We start from the raw sequence: 10,000 nt of genomic DNA, 5'->3' as shown, positions 1-10,000 counted from the left end.
CCATTTACTATAACACTACTCATAAATGAATAAACAAATAAGTACAATTAGATTTGTCATTAGGCAAAACAATACCTAAATAAGACTTCAAATAAACAAATATACGAATCTCATTCAATTAGATATTGGTGCAATCACGTAAACAAGACGTTTGTTGATTCATGCAAAACCTACCTGTTGCAATGGACGCCGTTCACATGGGGTAATCGCTAAGAGTGTCATTGCACTAATATTACAGGAAGTCATACTTGGTCCCTGGCAACAACCTGGTCAGCTCAATCCCCTCCACCACCTTCGCTGGAGTGAAGGTGGTATTAGCAGGGGGTGCCCCCTGCGGGGGCCAGTAATCCAGGCGGTAGAAGCCGTCCTTGTCTGGGAATCGGTCGGGAGGAAATTGAATTACGACATCGGCTCCGAAAACCTGTGGAAATGCAAGACATAAATCAAGACATTTCTTGAATTCAGACAATTATGAACTCTAGGGATTTAATTATAAAGACAAATCTCCCAAAGTCAAAGGGAAAGTCTCGCAACTGGCATTACTCATTAAAAGGGGATGGAAAAGATGATCTGCTTAAGGCTTGATATTATTGCAACAGTTCTATTGGATCAAGCTTCACATCGTTTGTAAAAGTATCATTCTTTACCAAGAAACGGTAAAATGTAGAACGGATTTCCTATCCTGAATATATATATATATATATATATATATATATATATATATATATATATATATATATATATATGTGTGTGTGTGTGTGTTTGTGTGTGTCGGTATATATATATATATATATATATATATATATATATATATATATATATATATATATATATATATATATATATATATATATATATATATATATATACCGACACACACAAACACACACACATATATATATATATATATATATATATATATATATATATATATATACCGACACACACAAACACACACACATATATATATATATATATATATATATATATATATATATATATATATATATATATACCGACACACACAAACACACACACACACACACACACATATATATATATATATATATATATATATATATATATATATATATACCGACACACACAAACACACACACACACACACACACACATATATATATATATATATATATATATATATATATATATATATATATATATATATATATATATATATATATATATATATATATATATATATATATATATATACCGACACACAAACATACACACACACACATATATATATATATATATATATATATATATATATATATATATATATATATATATATATATGTATATACCGACACACACAAACATACACGCACACACACACACACATATATATATATATATATATATATATATATATATATATATATATATATATATATATATATATATATATATATATATAATATATATATATATATATGTGTGTGTGTGTGTGTGTTCCACATTTAACTGTTTTCCTTACCAGGGTTTCGCTCCACAAAAGAACAATTCATGCTAGTGCCATGTAGGATATGCCACGGTGTTTTACGTTTTTAGTTATGTTGGCGCTACACGTTTTCTTTGTTGATGATAAGGATGAGGAGATAAGCGAGCGTCAGGATTGCCTGATGTTTGTTTTGTATTTAATTATATACTTATGTGCACTATTTTGAATTGAATATTTCTCTTGAATGGAAAACTGTATACATATTTTGTTTACTTTTTTATATGAAAAAGAAGTATTGAGTTGGTACTGAAAAATATTGTACTGTTGTTGTTGGCATCTGCCCAAAGGCCGTGATTTATGCCCGCCTTGGCGCCTTTGTTCAGTTCAGCGTGGGCAGGCTCTGGAAAGCACATGGAATTTCTGCATGCTGTGGTTCTGCAGTATTTGTGGTGTGCTGAGCTGCCCAGTGTACTCATCATAGTATTAAGTGACCAGTGTTGCTGTTAGCTAGGAGGCTGAATGCATCTGGTGGTACAGCAACTTGTACCAGTGGTTATCTGAGAATTTTAGCATTAGAATCGGCGTCTGGAAAATGTAAGTTTATTTTCTATGTTAAGTGAACCTTACCTGTGGAATTACTGTATTGTATTTTACATCATTTACATTATTTTGTATTTACATGATATTTACAGTATATATATTGTTTTACATGAATATTTACATTATTTTTTTGTATATTTATTGCTGCTTTTGTTTGCAGCGTCAAACCTCGCTGCTTTTGATGGAATATATGAACACCACAGAGGAAGAGTGTTTGACTTCACCCTTAGTAAACGTCGATATTCAGAACGTAGCTGCACTGGTGGTGCAGTGTTCTACAGTTTGACGAATACTCCAGCCTGGGTCAAGTAACGCCAGCGTGGGACAAGTGGACTTCGTCAGCCTTGTGTCTGCAAGGATCGTCTGTTGTGGCCTCTATCATCTGTCACCATGTCGTCCATTTCAAGAGCTTCAGCAAAGACCAGCCAGTCGGCACTGCGTGTGCGCTTGCTTGAGGCGCAAGCAAAGCTTAAGCAAGCGGAGGAAGCAAAACAGCTAGAAGAAGAGGAATTGGCTTTGGAAATGCAAGCCAAAGCACTTGCAGCTGAAGCCGAAATGCAAGCCAAAACACTTGAAATTGAAATGCAAGCCAAAGCAATTGCAGCTAAACGCAAGAGCCAAGAAGAGATTAACGGCCTGAAGTTAGACTGTGATAAACTACAGGTGGAGTATGAAATACTGTCTGAAGCTGGAACTTCATATGCTGGTTCCGCTGCTAGTATTGCTTCACAACGGGAGAAGAGGGACTCATCAGTTCAGTTGGATGTCAAAGGGATTGAGCAGTGGAGAAGTGATGTAAATTCTCACTATGAGAGTGGGAGAATCAGCAGGGTTCATGAAGCAGATGTGAATCCTACGAACGTCCACAGTGTGACGTATGACCTGAACGGTCTTGAACATCATTCAACTCCATTGGCCCCAGATGCGACGCCTTTTGTGCCAAGACGTGTTCCCTTAACTCGAGATGTGTCACAAGCAGATCTGCAAACTTCTGAAATAGTAAAGGCTCTTGATTGTACACTAGCTAGTCAGCAAGAACTAACACGACGAATGCAGCTACCACAGATGAAGCTGGAGCGTTTCAGCGGAGACTTAACCAAATTCTCCATGTTTAAGAATTCTTTCACCTGGATTGTGGAGTGTAATACCGACGACCCTGCACGAAGGCTAACTCACCTATACAACTGTTTAGATGGTACTCCCAAGAACCTGATTGAGAACTGTTTCCATCTACCCACTGACATTGGGTATGATTGTGCATGGGAGATATTGTGTCGTAAATACAAGAATGACAATGACCTGTCAGATGCTTATGTCAAGAAGCTATTTGATTGGAAGGAGATTAATGCAGGTGATATTGATGGCCTGGAAAATTATGCTGCATGTTTGAAGACAGTTAAGGCAGCACTTGGTAATAACTACCATCGAATAGAGCTTCAAGAAACAATGAAGAAGATTGTTGAAAAGCTCCCATACCAACTGAGAGTGAGATGGGTAGCGAAATGCGAGGAACATAAGTTCAAGCTTCCAGCTCTAATAGAGTACATTGAGAAACAGGCATGTATTGCCAAGCATCTCTCTTATTATGAGTGCGACCGTCGTATCCCGAAGCCTACTGAGAAGCCATCCAAGCCTGTCAGGCCTAAGACCTTACCTGTGCACCACACGGCTTCACCAGCTAGAGGGAAATGGTGTCCCTTCTGCACTAAGGAGGACCATGAACTTAAAGAGTGCTTCAAATTTGAGAGGTTGAAGCTTCCAGATCGCTGGGAGGTGATAAAGAAGGCAAGATACTGCTTCAGGTGTCTTAATGGTGAACATTCATATGCAAAATGTGAAGATGCATCCATCTGTGAAAAGTGTGGATCTCACAAGCACCATACCATGCTGCATAGTCCACCTAAGACTGCAAGCAATACAGGTGCGGCCCATGTGGGAGGCAAAAGTGCTATCGGGGGCGGTGAGAAGGCAGTTGGTGCTACAGAAGGTGGCGCGACTGCTACAGCTGGCAAGAGTGCTGCAGCCCCAAATGTGCAACCTATGTTCTCAGTGTGTGCAAGCCAGTTACCTAAGGGAAGAACAATGCTGAAGATCTTACCTGTTCTCGTAAATGGCATCCATGCAACCTATGGATTCATCGACAGTGGAGCTGCCCCAACATTGGCAGCAAGAAGCCTGATAGACCGAATGGGTCTCAAAGGAAGACCATGTAACCAGATCATGGCAACTGAAGCAGGGACTTTCACTTGTAAGGAAGTTCTGTCCCTACACATTGGTAATATTAATACTGATGAAGGAGAGCATGTGACCGACATGTTCGTGGCTGACAAGATCAATGTGTCTATGGACCATGCCATGCGTCAAGAATGGCTGACCAAGTGGCCACATCTGAGTGACCTGGAAGTAGAGAGTCTACCTGAAGATCATCGTCAAGTAGAGCTGATCATTGGGCTAGACACGACATTGAACAGAGGGATTCTAGACCAGCGACATGGGCTTAAGGACGAGCCATCTGCATACCTGACCAAGCTAGGGTGGGTTGTTTTCGGCCCAACAGGACCTAGATCGCCTTCAGGTCCTGCCCTTCTGTTCCATGTGTGCACTGTGGATGATACAACAGAACTTCTGCAACGCAACTTCAACCAAGACTTTTGGGAGAAAGAGACACTCTCAAAGATAGAAGATTCTTTTGAAGACAAGAGATTCCTGTCTTTGCTGGACGAAACTGTTGTCCAGACAGATGGCAAGTATGTTGCTTGCTTACCCTTTAGTGACACTGAGCCTCTACCTAATAACCGTGCCATGGCAGAACGTAGGGCTCACTCCTTAAAGAAGAAATTTGAGGCAAATGAAACGTACAAGACTAAATACGTCGAACAAGTAGAGAAGTACCTTTTGAAAGGGTACGCTGAGCTTGTCCCAGTCGACAAGCTGAATCGCAGTGATGGCCGTGTGAACTACATGGCGCACCATGGGGTCAAACACCCTACCAAGGACAAGCTTAGGGTTGTCTTCGACCTTAAGGCTAAGCATGCTGGGACCTCACTCAATGACCACCTCATGCAAGGACCAGATCTCACAAGTAGTCTTGCTGGAGTGCTGCTGCGCTTCAGGGAAGGACAACATGCTGTTACTGCGGACATACAAGAAATGTTCCATCAAGTCAAGGTGCCAGAAGACGAGAGGGACTCTTTACGCTTCCTGTGGTGGCCAGGTGGAGACACCAATCAAGCTATTCAAGAGTTCAGGATGACTTCACATGTGTTTGGAGCGCGATCGTCCCCAAGTGTAGTCAACTTCTGCCTCAGACAGGCAGCACTGGACTATGGTGACAAGTATGGTGAAGACGCTTGCCATGCCGTACGACGCAACTTCTACGTTGACAACTTGTTGAAGTCAATGGACAGCGAGGAAGACTGTATCCAATTGACAAAAGACCTCATTGGACTCTGTGCTGATGGAGGATTCCGGCTGAACCAGTGGACATCTAGCAACAAGTGCATTCTCGCTGCCGTGCCTGAAGGGGAGAGAGATAAATCAGTGGCTACATTGGACCTCAGTAAGGACGAGCTGCCTACGGAGCGCGCTTTGGGTATCCACTGGGACATGAGCAGTGATGAGTTCACCTTCAAGATCAACCTGAAGGAGAAGCCTAGGACACGAAGAGGAGTTCTCTCTGTAGTGGCTTCGTTGTATGATCCACTTGGTTTTGTCGCACCTTTCACCCTGAAAGGGAAGATGTTACTACAAGAACTGTGTCGTCGCAACTTACCTTGGGATGAAGAAATGAACAACGACGAAGCAAATCGCTGGAGCAGATGGACTTCCCAGCTTCAGTGTCTAGGAGACTTCAAGATCAGAAGAAGCCTGGTGCCTCCAGACTTTGGGGAGGTATCATCGTACCAACTTCACCATTTTGCGGACGCAAGCCAGGCAGGATATGGTGTGGCCACGTATCTGCGCACGGTAAGCAAGAATAACCAAGTGAACAGTACACTGGTTATGGGTCGAGCTCGTGTAGCTCCCCTCAAGAGACCGAGTATTCCACAAATGGAATTGACTGCTGCTGCTGTGGCAGCTCAACTTGATTGCAAGATCAGGTCAGAACTCGATTTGGAGTTGTGTGACTCAGTGTTCTGGACCGACAGCACGTCTGTCCTGAAGTACATCCGTAACCTGTCTGCAAGATACCACACGTTTGTAAACAACCGTGTGAACCTCATCCGCGACCTCAGTGACATCACCGCTTGGAGGTATGTGAACACCTCTGCGAACCCTGCAGACCTGGCCTCTCGGGGCCTTGATGTGGACAGCTTGCTGGAGTCGTCGCTGTGGCTGACAGGACCAGAGTTCCTGTGTCAAGAGCAGGACAGTTGGCCAGCTCTTCCTGACGATGTTAAGCGAGCAGAACTAGATGGAGATCCAGAAGTTAAGCAGTCTGCACCCATCTTCAGCATGGTGGTGCCGGAACCAATCCTAGTGGAGAAGATTGCTGCCAAGTTCTTTTCATGGACCAAGATAGTGCGAATCATCGCTCGACTGAGGCGATTAGGAACTAAGAGTGGATCAGAAGTGTTATCTGCAAACGAGATGAATTGTGCAACAACCATAATATGGAAGAAGATTCAAGCTCAAGAGTATGGGAGTGAGATCAAATCACTCTCCAAGAAGGATTCCAAGGTGAAGAAATCCAGCAAGATTTGCAAGTTGCGACCATTTCTACAAGAAGGCTTGCTGAAGGTTGGTGGAAGACTCTGTGAAGCCACCATCAGTGATAGCTGCAAGCACCCCATCATTCTTCCATCCAAGTCGCCAGTTGTGAGGAAGATGGTGCGATGGACCCATGAAACAAACAGCCATTGTGGGCAGAACCATCTTATGGCTGAACTAAGAAAAAACTACTGGATCGTTCATGGAAATTCAGTAGTTAGATCAGTGATACGTGACTGTGTCATCTGTAGAAGACTCAGTTGTCGGCCAGTGAATCAAGTGATGGCCGACTTGCCCTCTGACCGGATCTGTCCGGGGGATCCTCCCTTCACCAATACAGGGGCAGACTGCTTCGGTCCCTTCTTTGTGAAGCAAGGGCGCTCTACAGTGAAGCGCTGGGGAGCCATTTTTACCTGCCTGACAGTGCGAGCGATTCATCTGGAGGTTCTCAGCTCAATGGATCAAGACTCCTTTGTGAATGCAGTGAGAAGATTTACGGCCAGGCGAGGAGCTGTCAAGAGAATATGGTCAGACAACGGTACTAACCTCGTCGCAGCTGACCGAGAGCTGAAGGAAGCTCTTCAAGATTTCAAGGAAGAGGAAATTGCCCAAACCCTAGCAGCTAAGGGCATCGAGTGGCGTTTCAACCCGCCATATGCGTCACACTTCGGAGGAGTGTGGGAACGCCTCATACGCTCAGTGAGAAGAGCTCTCAGTGCAACCTGCCTGCAGCAGGTCACCACTGACGACACACTATCGACACTGTTCTGCGAAGCAGAGTCTTTGGTGAATGGAAGACCCCTAACCAAGGTAAACGACGACCCAGACTGTCCACTGCCATTGACGCCTAGTATGCTGTTGACTCTGAAGAGTGCAGTGCTCCCAGTAACGAAGACTGACCAGAAGGACTTGTATGTTAGGCGCCGCTGGCGTCAAGCGCAATATCTTGCCGACCAATTCTGGAAGCGATGGCTGAGGGAGTACCTTCCATTGCTTCAAGAAAGACAGAAGTGGACCGTCCAACGGCGAGACATCCAAGTTGGCGACATCGTGCTAACTACCGACGAACGTCTCCCCAGAGGCTCGTGGCCTTTGGGGCGAGTCTTGGAAGTGACTCGAGACTCTGACAACCGAGTTAGACAAGCCAAGATTAAGACCGAGTGTGGGTTGTACTTACGTCCAGTGCAGAAAATGTGCCTTCTCCTTGAAACGGAGTGTGATGACAGTGGAGTGCCATTGGAAAAAGAGTGAACGCCGTGCGCTGCTCATATGGCGTGCTGTGTATGTGGCATATTTGCAGTGTATTTTGTATACTACAAAATAGGGGGCGGTGTAGGATATGCCACGGTGTTTTACGTTTTTAGTTATGTTGGCGCTACACGTTTTCTTTGTTGATGATAAGGATGAGGAGATAAGCGAGCGTCGGGATTGCCTGATGTTTGTTTTGTATTTAATTATATACTTATGTGCACTATTTTGAATTGAATATTTCTATTGAATGGAAAACTGTATACATATTTTGTTTACTTTTTTATATGAAAAAGAAGTATTGAGTTGGTACTGAAAAATATTGTACTGTTATTGTTGGCATCTGCCCAAAGGCCGCGATTTATGCCCGCCTTGGCGCCTTTGTTCAGTTCAGCGTGGGCAGGCTCTGGAAAGCACATGGAATTTCTGCATGCTGTGGTTCTGCAGTATTTGTGGTGTGCTGAGCTGCCCAGTGTACTCATCATAGTATTAAGTGACCAGTGTTGCTGTTAGCTAGGAGGCTGAATGCATCTGGTGGTACAGCAACTTGTACCAGTGGTTATCTGAGAATTTTAGCATTAGAATCGGCGTCTGGAAAATGTAAGTTTATTTTCTATGTTAAGTGAACCTTACCTGTGGAATTACTGTATTGTATTTTACATCATTTACATTATTTTGTATTTACATGATATTTACAGTATATATATTGTTTTACATGAATATTTACATTATTTTTTTGTATATTTATTGCTGCTTTTGTTTGCAGCGTCAAACCTCGCTGCTTTTGATGGAATATATGAACACCACAGAGGAAGAGTGTTTGACTTCACCCTTAGTAAACGCCGATATTCAGAACGTAGCTGCACTGGTGGTGCAGTGTTCTACATGCCAAATTTATCCTTTAACTACCGAATTGTATTTCCTTTTCCATTTCTCAAACTTTAGCCCACAATGCATCCATTCTCTCTTTACAGAACCCCTTTCCATCCTATGATCCTAACTTTACCTAAAAATAGAAATTCCATATCCGGTGTGCATAACTAATGGTTGCCGCTCGATGTCTCAGAGATGTTCTCTCTTGAATTCAAATGACCCAACTAACATCTGCTTCCGTTTTCTCTATGCGATAAATGTCCGTTTTCTGTTTGCTGAGATTTGCGTTATGTACGTTGGTGTGAATTCGTGATTCATTCAGAATTCCTTTTATAGTTTCCAATTTTGTTAGTTTTCACGCCTCTTTTATTCACATTTTATCAGAATCTGCATGCTTTCATTCATAATGTATTCTAGTCTTAAATCTCTCTCTCTCTCTCTCTCTCTCTCTCTCTCTCTCTCTCTCTCTCTCTGTGGCTGAAGTTAGCTTGGAGGAACATTCCACCCAATACTTGCAAATCTCTCAACATAACAAATAGTAATAACTTTTTTTTTTTTTACGATATCATTAAAAACTGAATGACACAATCCACCATTCCAGTTCGGGGTTTGTGTGTTCGTGTGTGTACGTTAGATTGTAATTAGATAAAAAGGAAAGTTCGAAAAGCAGCCACATAATAATAATAATAATAATAATAATAATAATAATAATAATAATAATAATAATAATAAATGCTTAAACTTGTGTAATTTCTATTAGCATTTCATGATCTAACATCATTAACAATGTTTTTGTTTGCGGTATAAAATTTACTCTAAAATTAAACTATATTTCGAGTCACTTAAGAATTGCTTATAATTTTACGATAGAGTGAGATTTTTTGATAATCTTTTTCTTACAGAATGTATTTGTGCCACCAGCCATGATATTCAATAACGCCAATTCTATTTTCAGCTACATTTTCACGTTCGCCGAAAGTTTGAGACTTTATCTGCAATGCAACAAGTTGTCAAGGAAAGTCTCTCTCTCTCTCTCTCTCTCTCTCTCTCTCTCTCTCTCTCTCTCAAGGAGTAGACGTATAAAACTTCTTATACAAATTTTAC

At 41.9% G+C, this 10,000-nt stretch overlaps 1 protein-coding gene across 11 annotated transcripts in view; it reads right to left on the bottom strand.

Moving 5' to 3' along the window:
• Window positions 1-10,000, bottom strand: part of LOC137638270 (tyrosine-protein phosphatase 10D-like) — a 372,144-nt gene that overhangs the window by 32,254 nt on the left and 329,890 nt on the right. For 5 of the 11 annotated variants that reach the window (XR_011043978.1, XM_068370339.1, XM_068370335.1 and 2 more), the window contains one exon: window positions 175-421. The exons of 2 other annotated variants lie outside the window; for them this stretch is intronic. The gene's annotated coding sequence lies outside the window, so the exon portion shown is untranslated. Of the gene's footprint in view, window positions 1-174; window positions 422-9,029; window positions 9,165-10,000 lie in introns of all 11 variants that reach the window. 4 more of the 11 variants (XM_068370336.1, XM_068370333.1, XM_068370334.1 and 1 more) reach the window with 1 other exon arrangement.

Source organism: Palaemon carinicauda, chromosome 3, assembly GCF_036898095.1.
Source record: "Palaemon carinicauda isolate YSFRI2023 chromosome 3, ASM3689809v2, whole genome shotgun sequence".
NCBI lineage: Eukaryota > Metazoa > Arthropoda > Malacostraca > Decapoda > Palaemonidae > Palaemon > Palaemon carinicauda.
Note: the sequence above shows the minus strand (reverse complement) of the source record. Positions and strands in the feature narration are given on the sequence as shown.